Here is a 17,807-nt window from a genome sequence, read left to right on the forward strand (position 1 = left end):
CTTGCTCCTGCCCACTCTGCTGGTATAACAGCCAGACATGCCCACAGGCACATACCGGTCTTTGGTAGATGTTCTGTTGTTCTGATGACAGAGACAAATACAACCATTGATGCCCAAAGTTCATGAATTGTCTCAGCCCACAAGTGTGGCCACTAGACCCAGGAGGAGCATTGGCTTATTTCATTTGGTTGTGGGTACTTGTCCATAGTTACAAATGGTTGTGGGTGATTGTAAATGATTATAGTAGTTTGTCGATAGTTAAATATGGTTGCAACAGTTATGCATGGTTGTATAGAGTTGGAATGGTTGGGCATGGTTGTAAATGGTCCTAACAGTTTTTCTGGTGTGAGTAGGGTTCATCTTGCCTACTTTAGATGAATAATCCTCTACAAACACTGTATAATCTCACATTGGCCATAATATTCATGGCATGCCTTCAGCACGAACTCAGTAATCTAGTGTTACATGGCAAATGGTACCAAACTCTGTGACTTAAAATAACAATGCACTGCTATTTCCAAGGTCTTGGGGTGGATGGACTCAGTTGCAGTTCTGACTTGGGCTCCCTCCCACAGTTTAATCAGCTGGTGGCTAATGCTGGAGTTGTCCAAAGGCTGAATGTGTAAAAGCTGGACTGGTCTCCTCCCCTCCTCCCTCATTCTCCCCACCTCTAGCTTAGGCTTCCTTATAGTATGGCAGTCTCCATACAAGCATTTTTAAGAGACCAGGTGAGAGACAGGTATTTTTCCTTAGCTGGCCTCGGATTTCAGGGACTGCCACTTCTGCCATATTCTATTGGTGAAGGAAGTCACAAGCCAGGCCAGACTAATGGGGGTGGAGGAATAAATTCCACCTTGTGAACACAGGGGGAGAAAGATGGATGTCAGCATCTTTGAGTCTTGACCACAAACAGATTTGAGGAAAAACCCCAGCTGCTTTTCCGAGTTCATGTCAGTTAGTAAAAGTCAAACCTTAACTGAATGTGGCATGGAAATTTAGAGTTTATTAAACCATTGCTATATTTCTGCCCAAGCCGAGAAGTTGCATCTCAACGTTAAACAGAAAGCATTTGTACCCTGTTATGTAACTCAGTGAAAGCTCTGTCTCAGAGGATATATGCTGGCCAGGTTGCAGAGACGTTGTGCACTCCTGTTCAATTTTATATAATAGGTGCTTTTGCTAAAAGAACTCTTGCTAGAGATGGTTTCTGTATTGATAAAGTTGTCAACGACAGAAGGAAAATAAACGGGATTGTAACTAATGTGCGTTGAGCACTTACCAGGGACTAGGGCCACACTAAACACTTCATTCAGATTCTCTCCTTTAATCCCCACAATCCTGGGAGGCAGGCGCCCTAAGATGCTACAGACAAGCTGCACTGCCAGTGAGAGACGGAGTGTGCTTTGGAAAGATGGGCTCTGACTGCGGAGTGACGGGTTTTCACCATTGGGTTTAACCACCTCCTGACAAAGTGCTCAGTCTGCACTGGGCCCAGCCACTGAGTCCCCAAGGAGCAGAGCAAGGAGATCTGCTGCCCGGGCTCCTGAGTGACCACTTTGCTTCAATGTCAGCTTGACAGCTTCACCTACACATCTGGGAAGCATTCTGAGTTGCAGAAGTCTTAGGGTATTACTTTCTGAAGATTTTATTACAGCTCGAAAATCCACAAACCATGAGAAATATTTTGGCTGTGAAGCACTTTCTGAGCCAGTGACAGCTCAGGGCCTCTGGCTGCAGGGGTCTAGGGCCCACTGAACACTTTCATTTCGATCAGCTGGTGGGCAGAAACTGCGATTTTATCAACCAAACCCAACTCTCTCTTTCTTCTATAAACACAAAATATGTGTTGCATGGGTTTAGCATCAACAGAATTTCCCAGTGATGCAATGACTTTGTAAATCAAAGGAGGTGGTATTTTGTTTTTTTCAGGCCTTTATCAAGAGTTGTTTGTCAATTTGGAAACTCACGCTGCAGGCAGGACAATGCCCCCAATACTCTCTCTGATGCACCAGTGGAAGGCATCCGTGTACCGTGTGCATTCCTAGGGGCCTCTCTCTAGGCGTGTTTATATAAATACAAATCCACTGGTTAGCCCCTCAAATATCAAAGAAAAAGTGCTAACAAGTGTCAGCTGAATATTACTTCAGTTCTCTTAAACTCAAACAAATTCATTTAAAGGGGGTGCAAGGGTTTGTCCACTTCATTTTGTCCAAGGATTTACATTTTGAAATACATGTTATTATAAATTTATTTTCTCTTATTACAGTGTACTTAGATAATTTTCTTCTATTAAGGTTAACCATAATACTGTGTTTTAGATGTGCTGGCTAGTCATATCAGTGATGACTTTCATTCCAGGCACAGGGAAGTGACAACACGTTTATAAAAAATAGTGGTGTTGGTGTTGAGGAGGGTTGGCACAGTCTTGCTTTGTAACACTTTCAAATTACTAGCTAATAGATGGTGTGCTCAGTAAGGCAGCTCTCTATTCTCTCAGCAGAAAATACACATGCTTTCCATGAAAAATAAATAAATAACCCTTTCGATAAAGCGAGAAGGCCATCTACAGTTAGCTAACGCCTACACCGAAAAGCCCTTAGCTTAATAAAGCCATCAGGGTTTTTGCATTCTAACCTAACAGACAAGGACAGTAAATAGCTAGAACTTTGATTTTTAATACAAGCTGCAGCATTTTCAGAACAAGTAGCTCTCAGAGGTCTCACAGTGGAACCGGACCTTGCAGCTCTCGTCCTTGGAACTGAGGCATTTGCTGAGCATTGGAGATAGCAGCTTAGTCAGGTCTACTTGCTTTTTGTAAAGGAGGCTCAATCTTGTTGCTTAACACCCCAAACATTCATTGTTTTCAGCCAAACAATAACAAATATTATTTCAAAAACTCTTATTAGCCTCTCCTCTTGAGGACACTTCACCTCGGAAAATACCATTGACTTTCTCACGAGGAGCCTGATGGACCTTGTTTGGCTATCGGATCTTAGTGGTGCAATGAGGTGGATTCTGGGTCATGCTTGCAGAGGAGAAACTCTTGAAACACCTTCAGAAGTCAAATCAGTGGGGAATAGAGAATAAAATGAGGGGGAGGGGAGTGACGAGAGTTGGGATAGGAGAAAAGATGTTTTCAGTTAAATAAAAAAAACAGAGAAGTTACAAAGTAACAAAAACTCATTTGAAATACTCTCAGGGAGTAACAATTTCTAGGCCACCAGTAGAGCATGTCATCTCTCTAGAGAATGGTAAGATCTTGGAGGGTGGATGGCATCCAGCTCTTTGAAAGCCTCAAACATTTTGTAAAAGTCCTTCGAAAGAGTGACCTGTCTCTGGTGTCACCAGGGAGCTGTGCCAGGAGAAGGCCTGACACCAATACCTGGCTTGTGATCTGAAGGAGCCCGTGCAGGCAGGGCGGGCCTGGCAGCAGGGTGGAGACAACCTCTGGCCGGGGTCACTGAAGCCTCTCCAAAGAGCCAGCCTGAAATCAGGGTGGCGTCAGGGATTGTTTGGGAAGAGGTAGAAGGAATCAAAAAGACAGACCCTGACCCAGGAGCCCAACGGGGAGTACCAGTCCCAAGCTTCAGTGGGGCATTGCTCAACCAGCTTTTGCTCATTGAGCTGCCAAAAACGGAGCCTGGGGAAGTAACCTGACCTCTGACCCCACCATTTTCCCCATCATATGGCTGTTTCATGACAACACCCGAGTTGACCCGAGTTTCTAATCTGCACACCTACCAGGGGTATGTGTGTCAGTGGCCCCATTGTGCAGGTAGAGAAACTGAGGCACGAGGAGCCCAGGTCTTTGCCTGAGGCCACAAAGGATTTTGACCTGGCAGTCTGGCTCCTGAACATCACACCCCGTGCCTCTTCCACCCACACAGACGCAGTGTGTGGTTGAAAAGGATGCAGAGAGCTGAGGGGTACAGATTGGGAGGAGGAGGCAGGGCTGCAGGAAAATGAAGGTGGGGTGATGTACCAGCGCATATTCTGGGCTGTGGGGTCTGATGTGTAGGCTTTCAAAGAAGCTGCAGGTGCTTTTACTTCAAAGCACTTAATCAGATGTGTTAGTCAAGGTTAATGTGATAGGAGGAAACATCATCGCCACTACCACTGGGGCTCTGACATCATGGCAACCCAGTTCAACAGTGCCTGCTGAGCCAAGGAACCTTGGTCACTACCTTCTCTGCCTCCTGCCCTCTCAGTGCTCCTTTGCCTCCTGGTCCCCCTTTTGCCTTCTCTCCCTTTCCCTATCTCTGACATACAGTGAGAGAGGGCAGGCCACCCCCATGACATGGAGTGCTTACTAGCCTGGAAGTGAGGCAGGCCTTCTGAGGGTGGGATCGCCTGACCTCAGGTCCCAGGTGTACCAGAGGCTGCCCCTCCCAAAGCAGGCAGGACCACTTGAAGCTTCTCTAAAGCCAATGGTGTTAGAAGCCAGCAGCTTTTGGCACACGTGGCCCAATGGATCCTCATGGGAAACACTGTACCCTTGGCACTGAACCCTAATGTGAAATTTGTACTGCAGGGAAATACATCTGAAAACATCAGAACACCAAACTTTGGTGAGTTTTCGCTTCCTTCAAAGTGAAATAAACTTGAAAGCTTTCAAGTTCCCCGCAAACCCTGTAAGATAGTCTAGGCTTTTATTAATGGAAATATTTGCATCATTATGCCAAGCCCAAGTCATTTTTCCTTTTCAGGAGAGCTATCTGCAATGTACTTAAATTGGCCTTTGCAAAGAAAGAGCCTGTAAGCGCCACCAGGGCACTTGGGCTCCTGTCTTTATGATGTTCTTTCTCCATACGGAGGTAATGACGTCACAGGAAGCAGAGCATTTATCACGTGATTGTCAGTTTTGTTTCCATCTGAGGAAATAGTATCTTTTTAAAGATCTAAATTAATTTAAAAATTACATTCAATTATTTCAAATAAAAATGGAAGACACACACAAGTGGAAAAATTGGTTGTTGTTCAACTTGCAATAGATAAGGATAGCACTTTAGGCCGCAGGTGCCCAAATTCCATTTCTTGTTGTTTATAGATTTACATTCCCCAAGTTGTGTGTATGTTGCCTGAACAGAGACTCAGAGGGTGCATCTTTCTATGCACGCTCCAAACATCAGGTCCTTTATACTTCAGTGATGGCATCGGTCTGTGACCTGCTAAGCTTTTGGCACGAATTTGATCTCAGAATAAATTAGCCCTGATTCCCCATCCCAGTGGAAATTGCATGGTCTTCCCTCTGCACTCTCTTAATGGTTTCTCCACTACAAAACCTCAATTGAATGACCATGTCAGCCATGTCCAAGATTTGGAATTAAATGTACCTAGTGTAATCAATAGAAAGGAAATCAAAACTAAAAGGCCAGAATTATTTTTGCCGATCCCTTTGTGCAAAACAACTTTGCATTGAACCTCTGGGCCACCTGGAGACCCCAGAACAACTCTGCGTTCCAGTTTCAGGTATACTAATGCAATGAAGCAACTTCTATACTCAGCCATTAATGATGAGATCTATTAAAATGAAATTATAAATCTGGTGCACTCACCTCCAAGAGCTCGTAGATAACAAAATTAGAAAATTCTGAATTCTAAGTGTTCAATTTTAAATTGAAAGAGATGCTGCACTTGCAATAGTCTCGCTGCCTTTCCTTGCTTCCTGACTCAGATTACCATAGAATTTCATGTGCATATGAATTTTAAATGTGCTGCATTTTCAGCTAAACAGGGGAGCTATAAGAAAGCCCCACAGTCACATTCGGAATTAAGTGGAAGGTGTCTTTAGGGAGCCAGCTCCTCCTCTCTCCAAGACAACTTCTCCCATAGATTGTCCTCCATCAGGGCACTTCATTAGGGACCTTTATCCATCTTTACTATTCCACCCAGATCTCTGCCTTCAGACTTGCCAACACTTTATTGCATTTGGGAAGACATTTTCTAAATTATTAGCTCTTGAGTATCAGTGGGGTAAATTATTGTTATAACTTCCAAAAACATTTTATTTTTAAATGGTACCTCAATGTCATAATACTTGATGCAAAGGAAGAACTCTCTAATGGTAAAAATTCAGCCACCTGAGCCAGTAAGAAGACAATTTGTACCTCTATGGTTTTAAGGAGCTGTGTACTGTGTCGCCATCTATGGTTTGTTCTGTGAACTTCAGATTCTCTGTTGAATTTTTGTAGTGACCTAGGGGAGCCCATAAATGATATAGCAAAACTACTATTCTGTTCTGAACATTTATAAATCAGAAGATAAACATTTTACTTCCACCATTTACTATAGTTCCTAAGTATGTAGACTTTTATTTTTTCTGCATTGTTTTGAAGAAACATGAATCATTACTTACAACAAAGCATAAACTTTGGTGAGTAGGGGCTGGAGATGTGAAATTTCCATGTGAAAGGAAACAGTAAACTCCATGATTATATCAAGGCTGTGGGTGTTCTCTAAGAAAATCAGTGAACAAGAAAAATTTTTCACTCATTTATTGCAATATTTAACAGCCATCAGAGTGGAACGTCTTTGCAAAGTTGATCTTACCTGTAGAACATTAGAATGACAAAAAGAACTCTTTGCATTTTTTCCCCAAAACTGACATGTTCTACTTCTTTTCTGGCATCTCAGAGTCCTCGGATGCACTCACCCAAACGAAGAACAGAGAAGAGAACTTTTAATGGCGAGACATGACAGACTAGGAACGAATGGAGAAGTGGTGTTTTTAAGAAATGTGTGTATATGTGCATTTGTATGTCAAGTTAAGTATATATATGTATATATAGATAACAAATACATACATTATGGGATCTGCAGGTTTTGAGATAGAACTCCTTAATCCCATTTCGAAAGTGATGTGCTTTCTGTGTCCAGGCAAAAAGTGGCAATTGATCTCTCAGGATCTTTAATCTGCAAGAATGATTTCAGGCTAGAAAATATGTTCGGTGTTAAGGTAAAATTTTACTTTACATCTTACCAAATGTAAAGTAAAATTTTACTGCCAGTTTACACATTCAACCAAAAATTCTCTTCAGCTAATTATACATTATCTGAACAGGTGTATATATGTTCTGTCTCTTCGTATCTGTACACATTTTCTAGCACTTTTGTTCAGATTTTTAAAAAACCTTGACAAATTCACTGTAGCACGAAGCTAATGCTACACCACAGGGCTAAGTATAAAACAAGTGACATCCTCAAATGGGTGACAAAAATGAGCAGTCTGGGGATCATTAAGTGCTCATTAGCTGCATGTTGTCACATTAACTATGGGGTGCAGCACCAATTTTCTCTTCTTTGTCACGAGCCAACACTATCCCCCTTTTATGGAGCAAACCTCTGGATGAGATGGTACCCAAAGTGTGCCCTGATTCTGCTCTGCTCATGGAGGGTCCTCTGAGCTTTATTCCTATTGCCGTATTTCAGAGGTTTACCAAGAGGATGCTGTTACCTCCTGAGTCTGTTGGCAGCAGCAATAAGTGCCCGAAATGGTCAAGTAACGGAAAAAATTCTTTTCATACCATTCAATATACACAGCAGTTAGGGCCATGGGTATGAATAGAGTTGTTTCATCTTAAGTCGTGATTTTAGAACCTTAAAGATGGTCATGTGGCCTAGACATTCAGGATTCCCTGTTCTAATCCTTAGTCACTCCGAGTCCCAATAATTGTAGGACTGACAACTGTGAATTTATTAATGCACTCCACGGAGAATGCAAGAGGTTTTAACCATTGTCTGGTCTCAGCTGTGACTGGGAAAACAGCAGTTAGACTTAAGCACATGTATTAGTGGGGTGTTGCTGGTGAGTGTCTTTAAGGTTTCTTTGCCCTGTTTCCCTGTTCATTTCCTCCAGTTAATGATATTCTTTAAATTAAACACAGCTAACAGAGATCCTACTCCATAGCATTATGTTTTGCAAGTAGATTTGGAAAAACGTTTTTAGTGCAATTTTATATCTAACCCCTGGTCAATTTTTCTCCTAGTTTTTCAATTAATACTTAATCTTAAATAAGCAGCTTTTGTTCTTTAATTGTAAGGTGATTCCATTTTCACACCACAATGCATTTTGTATATTTTATTTAATCTTGCCAAAATCATTTTTAAAACAATATTAGATTCTTCATTTGAATTTAAGAGATTGATATAAAACAGAACCCCAAAAATATGACATTGGCCTCAGTGAACACATCATGCGGAGTTCACAGCTGGGCAACTAAACCAACTGGCCACACAGAGAGATTGAACTTTATTGCATGTAGAAATTTACAACCAATCTGATTGCCTGTAGCAGCAATACTGAAGCACAATCCTCCCAGAAAGCGCACTTCGTAAGAAGACAAAGAATGAATGAATGAATGAATGAATGAATGAATGAATGAATGAATGAATATAGCAATGTTTAGGGAATTTCCTTACTCAGGCAAACCTTTTCCTGTTGCTTCCTCAGAAAAGTTGTCACTTTCCAGCCCTGGCTGGTGTAGCTCAGTGGATTGAGCGCGGGCCTGCGAACCAGAGGATTGAGGTTTGATTCCCAGTCAGGGCACATGCTGGGGTTGTAGTCCAGTTCCCTGCCGGCCAACTCCCAGCAGGGGATGCACAAATGGCAACCATACATTGATGTTTCTCTCCCTCTCTCCTTCCCCTCTAAAGATAAATAAATAAATAAAATCTTTTTTAAAAAAAAGAAAAGTTGTCACTTTCCTTTGACATTTCACCTGTCACCAACCTTTGAAATTCCCAGTAGAGGGATCTCGGGTATGTGGAGTTATTACAGCCCATTGAGGTCAAGGTCGATGTCCCCAAGGGTGGGTACAAAAGGCCACTGGCTGCCATCCCATGTGACCTCCATGCTAGACCCAGGTCCCAGTTCACTTTTTAAAGCACCAGCATAACAAGTCCCTGTAATTAATCTGTAAAGCACCAGAACTTTGTGATTCTGACACAGTTAATCGTTCTCAGTAACTCTATTTAAAGCTTTCTAAAGACAAAAGTAAGAAGACAATTATACAGATTGCAGAGACCAGAGAAAGAGGAGCAAGAGAAAGAGAAGCTCAGAGAGCCAACAACAACATAACATAAACATCTCAGTAAATAATAGTGCAACATCCCAGCTAATAGAACAGTTTAACACCTGACTACATTCACACGCCTGATTAAACACTGACAACATACACCATAGAGGAAGATTATAAGTTGTACTATGTCTCTGCAAGAAGCAGCATATTAACCACTGTTTGTATACTTCTCCAATTATGTTCCTTTAATTCTTTCATTTAGAGAACAGTTTACATTATAATAGCCAGCATCACTTCTGCTTTTGAAACAATTGATTATATGTATATTGCCAAATTATGGGTCTCCAGGATATTTTCATAAGTGAAAACAACTACATATGTGCTTTGAAAATGACCTTTAACTGGAGCATCTGGTGACATACAGATGTGCCAACAGTCACCTGGTCCTGCCATGCTAAGGCCTCCTGGTGCATCAAAACGTCCCACATTTGCCTCTCAGGTTCTCTGGAAGCAGATGTTTCATGAACTTGGAAACCTGAAAAATGTGTGTCTGCTGCAGTCCCCCCCCAACACCAGCCTCTGGGTTCTCTCCGCAGACCCAGCCCTTCCAAGCCATCACACCACATTGAAAGACCATGAGCTGGGGACTCCATGGATTTATCCTGTGGCCAAACGTGCCTCAAATAAATCTTTCTTACCAGAACCCCCAAATCCTGTCAACGTCACCTGCTCAGCATCTGGCCAGCACAGAATCTTCTCCTGGACTTAAACACGTCAGGGGCCAAGGTATAGCAGCAAAGAGTGGAGACCCAGAGAGAAAACACCACTGGGCCGAGAACCAGCTGCAAATGTGCAGAAGCTGACACCCAAAGGGTAAATCATCAGCTGGTAAATGGCTGAGCTAGGAAGTCAGCCTATCTGAGTCTCGTTGACCTCTTTTTTTTTTAACTCTCACCGAGGATAAGTTTACTGATGGGTAAGTTCATTGATTTTTTAGAGAGAGAGAAGAAGAGAGATAGAGCTAGACAGACAGACAGTAATGTGAGAATGAAACATTGATCAGTTTCCTCCCATACTGGCCAGAACCAGAGATCAAACCCACAACCTAGGTGTGTGCCCTTATCAGGAATCAAACCTACAACTTTCGGTGTACAGGACAACACTCCAACAAACTGAGCTACACAGCCCGAGCTAGGCTCAAGCTTATCTCTTTACTACAGTGTGCATTGTCTCTCCAAAGCTTAAACAAGTTAGACACAATGCCCCCAAAATGTTCTCTTTAAGAGAGCATGCATGAACTTCTACTTTGGCAAAATTGAAGCAGATGCACTTTTCCCTGTTCTCCTGGCTAAGTACAGCAAAAAACCCTGGACACACCACACAAAGCAAGTATGAGAAGTCTCCAGAAGGTACAGAGAAGGCAGATGGACAAGGGACTCGAGGCCAAAGAATGACATGACAGTGAGTTCCTAGCTTCTTGGATTGCCCCATGAACCCCAACAGGGTGCTGAAGAGGCTGGCAACCTGGAAATGCCCATGGACCCAGAGGAGAAAAGCCTGCTCTCACCAGCCCAAGAACAAGGAAGAGATAGACAACGTTTATACAACAACATCTTTACAGTGACCAAACACCACAGAAAAAGATGCACACCTGTTCCCAGCCCACAAGCAGAAGTTGAATGGGGAACCTAGACTTACACTGTACCATCACTGGGCTATAAAACTGTTCCTCAGCCCCGCCTTTTGGGTTGTGGTAGCGCATAAAAGCAGGGTAGCTTGGACGTCATCCCAGAGTGACACAGCAGAAGCCTGCTGAAGGGCAGCTCCAGATGAGACCCAAAGTCTTACAATACACACAGGGTCCCGGTTTCCATCAAGAACCATTTGTTGCAGCACGAGCCAGTAAAATCACAAATGGAACAAGAAAAGATAAACAACAGATGCCAACATTGAAATAACACAAATGTTAGAATTATCCGATAAGAATTTTAAAGCAGTAATCATAAAAATGCTTCAAGACGCATTAACAAACATGCTCAAAACAAATGAAAAAAAATAGAAAGCCTCAACAAAGACAAAGAAAGTTTCAGCAAATAAATAGAAAATAGAAAGAAGAACCAAATGGATATTTTAGAAATAAAAAATTCTGTATCTGAAATATTTTAAAACTCACAAGATAAACTCAATAGTGGAATAAAGAAAACAGAAAATAATCAGTGTTTAAAATGTAAAACAATAAAGCCCAGGCTGGGTGGGTAAAATGTAAAACCCCTAGCTCAGTGGACTGAGCGCGAGCCTGTGAAGCAAAGGGTCACCAGTTAGATTCCCAGTCAGGGCACGTGCCTGGGTTGTGGGCCAGGTCCCCAGTAAGGGATACATGAGAGACAAGCACACATTGATATTTCTCTTTCACTCTTTCTCCTTCCCTTCCCCTCTCTCTAAAAATAAATAAATAAAATATTTTAAAATGTAAAACAATAGAAATTCCTTAATGTAACTGACCATATTAGCAAACTAATGAAAAAAGATTGCATGCTCATTTCCATTCACACAAAAAAGGATTGGCAATTCTCCTCAAATTTATGTACAGGTTTGACACAATTCCCATTAAAATCCCAGCAATTTTTTATATAGCTCGAGAAATCAGTGTAGTATTGATGAAGGCATAACACACTGATCAATGAAACAGAAGAGAGAACCCAGAAATAGCCCCACACAATTACAGCCAGCTGATTTTTGACAAAAAGACAAAAGCAATTCATTGAAAGAAGAATAACCATTTCAGAACATGGTGTGAGAGTAAGTATAAATCTAGTGATGAAGAAAGAAAACTTTGAACTAAACCACACACCTCAGCAAACTCAAGCATAGATTGAAATGTGAAACTACAAAGTGTTTAGTAGATAGGAGAAAATCTTCAAGACCTAAGGCTTTTGGTGAAGAGTTTGTCAATATGACACCAAAAGCATAATCCATCTTTTGAAAAATCAATATATTGGATGTCAGCAAAATTAAAAACAATTGTTTTTCTACCAAAGACTTTATCAAGAAGATAAAAAGACAAGCTAAAACTTCTTCCAAGGCTGGGAGAAATTTTTTGCAAGTCACATATCTAACAAAAGTATTTATATTTAAATATATAAAGAACTCTCAAATTCCACAGTTAAAAAAATCTAATTGGAAAATGGGCAAAAGACATTGTTGTCTACAGAATAGTGGTCTCCCCAAAAGGTTTATATCCCCAGGCCTATAATCCCAAGAACCTGTGAATACTTTGAGCTATATAGCAAGGGGTAACTAAGGCTATAGATGGAATTAAGATTGTTAATTATCTGAATTTGAAGTGGGGAGATTATTCTGGATTATCCATGTCTTCGTTAGTCAGGGTTCTTCAGAGAAAGAGAGCCAATAGGGTATGTGTGTGTGTGTATCCCATTGAGACTCAATTTGGACTTGTGGTCTCCAGAGCTGGTAAAATAATAAATGCATGTTGTTTTACACGGGTCTTTGGGACACACCTGCCCAGGGAAGATCTCTCTGGCTTGGTTTCCTGCACCGTTACAGGGAAAGGCCCAAAGCTTCCTTCCACTAGCACCCGGCTCTCTCTGGTTGGTCCTAAGTTAAAAGTGGAGATAAAAATTAGAAAAGTTACAGTTATTGGTCAGGTTTGGAGCATTTGGGGCCAATTGCTGCAGGAGTTGTAGATTAACTACCTGGGCGGCTACTACAGATAGTTTTACTTCTTGGTCTGTTTATTATTGAAAGAATTTTACTTCCTGAGTAATAACTGTGGATGGTAGTTTCACTTCCCGGATGATTTTTGTAGGTGGTAGTTTCATCTCCTGAGCTGGTAACCACGGAGGTGAAAGGATTCAGAGCAGGGTGGCCAAGACACTCTACTTTGACATGTGGATTATTTTAAGATGAAGGAAATTAAGACACTGCAGGCACAAGAGAAAATTTTACCTTTCCCTTAAAGAATTTAAAATGGGGTCTTAAAATTTTTTATTGAATTAATTGATTTTAGAGAGAGAGGAAATGGGAGAGAGAGAGATAAACCTCAATTTATTGTTGCCCTTATTTATGCATTCATTAATTGCTTCTTTTTTATATTTTATTTATTTCTTTTTAGAGAGGGAAAAAGAAGGAGAGAGGGAGAGAAACAATAATGTGTGGTTGTGTCTCGCAGGCCCCTTACTGGGGACTTGGCCTGCAACTCAGGCATGTGTCCTAGACTAGGAATTGAACCTACAACCCTTTGGCTCTCAGGTCAGCACTCAGTCCACTGAGCCATACCAGCTAGAGCAATTGGTTGCTTCTTGTATGTGCCCTGACCAGAGATCAAACCCACAACCTTGGCATATACAAATAACTCCCTAACCAAACAAGCTACATCTTATGAGCTACCCTCCTACACTCTGTAGCCTCAGGCACCTTACCTTATTCCTCAGTTCAGGATGTCATATATACCATATATACCTCATTTTACCTTTCTGTCCCTGAACCTCTAATGGATGTGGGGTCTCAACTCTCCTGTATGTAGAATTCCTGCATGTACATATGTAATTAAGTTTGGTTATTTTTCTCTTGTTAATATCATGTATATTTCATTGTAAGACCTGTTACCAGACCCTAGAAAGGTAGAAAAAAATTATTCTTCCCCCAGAGATGGCAGTCTCACTTCCTTGACTGGTTACCATGGAAAATAATTTCACTACCTGGACTGGTTACTGTGGATGGTACTTTCGTTTCCTGAGTGGTAACTGCAGTGGGGTCAGAATTCTGCTCTCATGTATGGTGCCATTGTTTATTTGTATTTTCCCTGCCTCGTGCTAAGGCTACTGGCCCAAGGATCACACTTGAATAGCAAGCGTCCAGGTCACTGCTCTGTATGTCATCATGTTATAGAATAAAAACTTTATACTACTCTGACATACCATGAAATAGAATTAGAATAAGATCTACCAACAAACTGATAAAAAGAACTTACACACTGATAGTTTCTTTATGAACATATTGAAGGCAGCAGCAGTTCTAGTTCCTGCTTGTACAAGAAATGGCCCTGACCATGACTTCAGGCGACACGGATCGCTCATCTGCAGGAATCTGGCTGGCGTGGACCAAGTCCAGATGCTGACATGAAAGATCCATGTTGGGACCAGAGTATCGGGACACTGCCTGCACACCTACAGCCTCTCCCCTGATGTCTTTGTTTTCCTTTTCACAGAGAAATGTGCATTTCTCTGATTATTGGTGGTTTTGAGCATCTTTTCATACATCTACTGGCCATCCATTTGTCCTCTTTGGAGAAGTGTCTATTCAGCTCCTTTGCCCATTTTTTAAATGAGTTGTTTGGCTTTTTGGTGTTGACTTTTCTAAGTTCTTTATTAATTTTGGGTATTAACCCCTTATCAGATGCATTGGTGAAAATGTTCTCTCATTCTGAGAGTTGTCTTTTTAATTTGTTGATTTCCTTTACTCTGCAAAAGAACTTTTTATTTTTATTTTTTTAAATATTTTATTTATTTATCTTTAGAGGGGAAGGGAAGGAGGGAAGGAGAGAAATATCAATGTACAGTTGCCTCTCGTGAGTCCCCTGCTTGGAACTGGCCGGCAACCCAGGCATGTGCCCTGACTGGAGATCGAACTGCGATCGTGTGGTTTGCAGGCCTGCGCTCAATCCACTGAGCTACACCAGCCAGGGCTGCAAAAGAACTTTTTAATTCAATGTAGTATCATTTGCTTATTTCTCCTTTTGTTTTCCTTGCCCAGGAGATATACCTGATAAAATATTACTATGAGCTATGTCCAAGATTTTGCTGCCTATGTTTTCTTCTAGGATTTTTATAGTTTTGGGGTCTAGCATTTAAGTATTTACTCCATTTTGAATTTATTCTTGTATGTGGTATAAAAGGGTGCTCTAGTTTAATTTTTCTTATGTATCTCTCTAATTTTCCCAACACAAGAATACAATGGGCTAAAGATAGTTCATTTATTGAGTGAACTATCTTTAGCCCATTGTATGTGCTTGCTTCCTCTATTAAATATTAATTGACTATAAAGTTGTGGGCCACAGCAATCAGACAAGAAGAAGAAATAAAAGGCACTCAAATTGGAAAGGAAGAAGTAAAATTGCCATTATTTGTAGATAACATGATATTGCACATAGAGACCCTGAAGATTTCAACAAGAAACTACTGCAACTGATAAATGAATTCAGCAAAGTAGCAATACAAAATTAATATCCAGAAATCAGTTGCATTTTTATACACCTATAACCAACTGACAGAAAGGAAAATTAAGAAAACAATCCCATTTATAATTGCTTTAAAAAGAGGCAGCTTCAACCTGAGTCATGGTTTCTCACCTTCCCCCCTGAACAACATGAGCTTCAGCACATGCTCCAGCTTCTCCACAAGCTACTGGACACTGGGCTCCATGCAGTTGCCCAGCTACTGGGTCCGGCCACCCAGCAGCACCAAGGCCTCAGGCTCTGGGATCTCAGTGTCCCACTCCACCAGTGTGAGGGGCAGTTGGGGATCTGGTGACCTGGCTGCAGAGATGGCTGGGGGCCTGGTGGGCATANTAAAAAGAGGCAGCTTCAACCTGAGTCATGGTTTCTCACCTTCCCCCCTGAACAACATGGGCTTCAGCACATGCTCCAGCTTCTCCACAAGCTACTGGACACTGGGCTCCATGCAGTTGCCCAGCTACTGGGTCCAGCCACCCAGCAGCACCAAGGCCTCAGGCTCTGGGATCTCAGTGTCCCACTCCACCAGTGTGAGGGGCAGTTGGGGATCTGGTGACCTGGCTGCAGAGATGGCTGGGGGCCTGGTGGGCATAGGGGGCATCCAGAGCAAGAAGTAGACTATACAATGGTCTCCTTGCCTAAATGACCTGCCTAGAGAGGGTGAGAAGCCTGGAGGCTGATAATCAGAGAATGAAGAAAATTCAGAACACTCAGAGAAGAAGGGACCCCAGGTCAAAGACTGAGGTTGTTATTTCTAGGTGATTGAGGACCTGAGGGCTCAGATCTTTGCAAATTCTGTGGACAACACCAGCATCATTCTGCAGATTAACAATGCCTGTCTTGCTACGGATGATTTCAGAGTCAAGTATGAGCTGGAGCTGGCTGTGCTCCAGTCTGTGGAGAATGACATTAATGGGCTCCAAAAGGTCATTGGTGACACCAATATCACTTGGCTGCATCTGGAGACAGAGATTGAGGCTCTCAAGGAGCTGCTCTTCATGAAGAAGAACCACAAGGAGGAAGTAAATGGTCAACCCCAAATTGTCAATTCTGGGTTGGCTGTGGGGTTGGATGCCCCAAATCTCAGGACCTTGGCAAAATCATGGCAGACATCCAGGCCCAGTATGATGAGCTGACTGGAAAGAACCAAGAGGAGTTAGACAAGTACTGGTCCCATCAGGTCAAAGAGAGCACCACAGTGGTCACCTCACAGACCACTAAGATATGTGCTGCTAAGATGACATTCGTGGAGCTGAAATGTATGGTCCAGTCATTGGAGATTGACCTGGACTCAATGAGGAATCTGAATGTCAGTTTGGAGAACAGCCTGAGGGAAGCAGAGACACACTATGCCATGCAGGTGGAACAACTCAATGGGATCCTGCTGCACCTGGAGTCAGAGCTGGCCTCGACCTCAGCAGAGGGGCAGTGCCCATCCCAGCAGTATGAGGCCCTGCTGAACATCAAGGTCAAGCTGGAGGCTGAGACTGTCACCTACCACAGCCTACTGGAAGAAGGAGAGGACTTCAATCTTGTTGACACCCTGAATAAGAGTCATTCTTTACAAACCATCCAAAAGACTACAACCCACAGGACTGTGGATGGCAGAGTGGTGTTTGAGGTCAATGACACCAAAGTTCTGAGGCATTAAAGGCAGAAGAAATGGGGCATCCCTTGGTAGGGCTGAAGGCCAATAAAAAGTTCATTGAAAATAAATAAATAAACAATAAAATAAGATACCTAGGAATAAACCTAACCAAGGATGTAAAACAGCTTTACTAGGAAATTATAAGACACTGAGGAAAGAAACTGTCGATATAAATGAATGGAAGTATATACCATGTTCATGGATAGGAAGAATTAACACCATTAAAATGTCTATACTACCCAAAGCAATGTAGATTCAATGTAATTCCTATCAATATTCCAACAACATATTTCACAAGAACTGGAACAAATATTTCAAAAATTTATGTGGAACCACAAAACGCCCCATCTAGCAACAGCATCCTGGGAAAGAAGAACAAAGTTGGAGAAATTACATTAGCTAATATGAAACTATACCATAAGGTCATAATAATCAAAACAGCATGGTATCAGCATAAAAACGGACACATAAATCAATGGAAAAGAATGGAGAGCTTACTTAATATTACTAATGAACACTGCAAATATTTGTATTGTCCTCCATGATCATTCTCAGAGGTAGATTGAATTCTACTACATCTATTAGGAAGAAAATTAAAAATCTGCAGTAGTTCCCCATATCAGCAATAAAAAAAATTAAAAAGACAAAAGATGCCTACTAAGCCAGTTGTCTTTACAGTCCTTAAGTCAATTTAGAAAATGCTAGTATTCTTGTACACTTCCCTGTGATTTGAAGATTTACTATCTGGAACCTCACCCTTGCCCACAGAAGAGCCCTGACCTGTGTGGACCAGGTACCTTACTCTGAGCTCCAGACAGAGAACTTGGTCCTGGGATGGGTTGTGATCCATGACTCAACTATAATGCTTCCCTTGTGGCTTTCTCACTGGTGC

General features: G+C 41.9%; 1 pseudogene; it reads left to right on the forward strand.

Moving 5' to 3' along the window:
* Positions 1-939: 939 nt before the first annotated feature.
* LOC118984295 (keratin, type I cytoskeletal 18-like) lies at positions 940-16,966 on the forward strand (annotated as a pseudogene).
* The last annotated feature ends 841 nt before the right edge of the window (positions 16,967-17,807 follow it).

This window comes from Sturnira hondurensis, unplaced genomic scaffold (genome assembly GCF_014824575.4).
Source record: "Sturnira hondurensis isolate 20B ecotype Veracruz unplaced genomic scaffold, ASM1482457v3 Scaffold0003681, whole genome shotgun sequence".
Classification (NCBI taxonomy): domain Eukaryota; kingdom Metazoa; phylum Chordata; class Mammalia; order Chiroptera; family Phyllostomidae; genus Sturnira; species Sturnira hondurensis.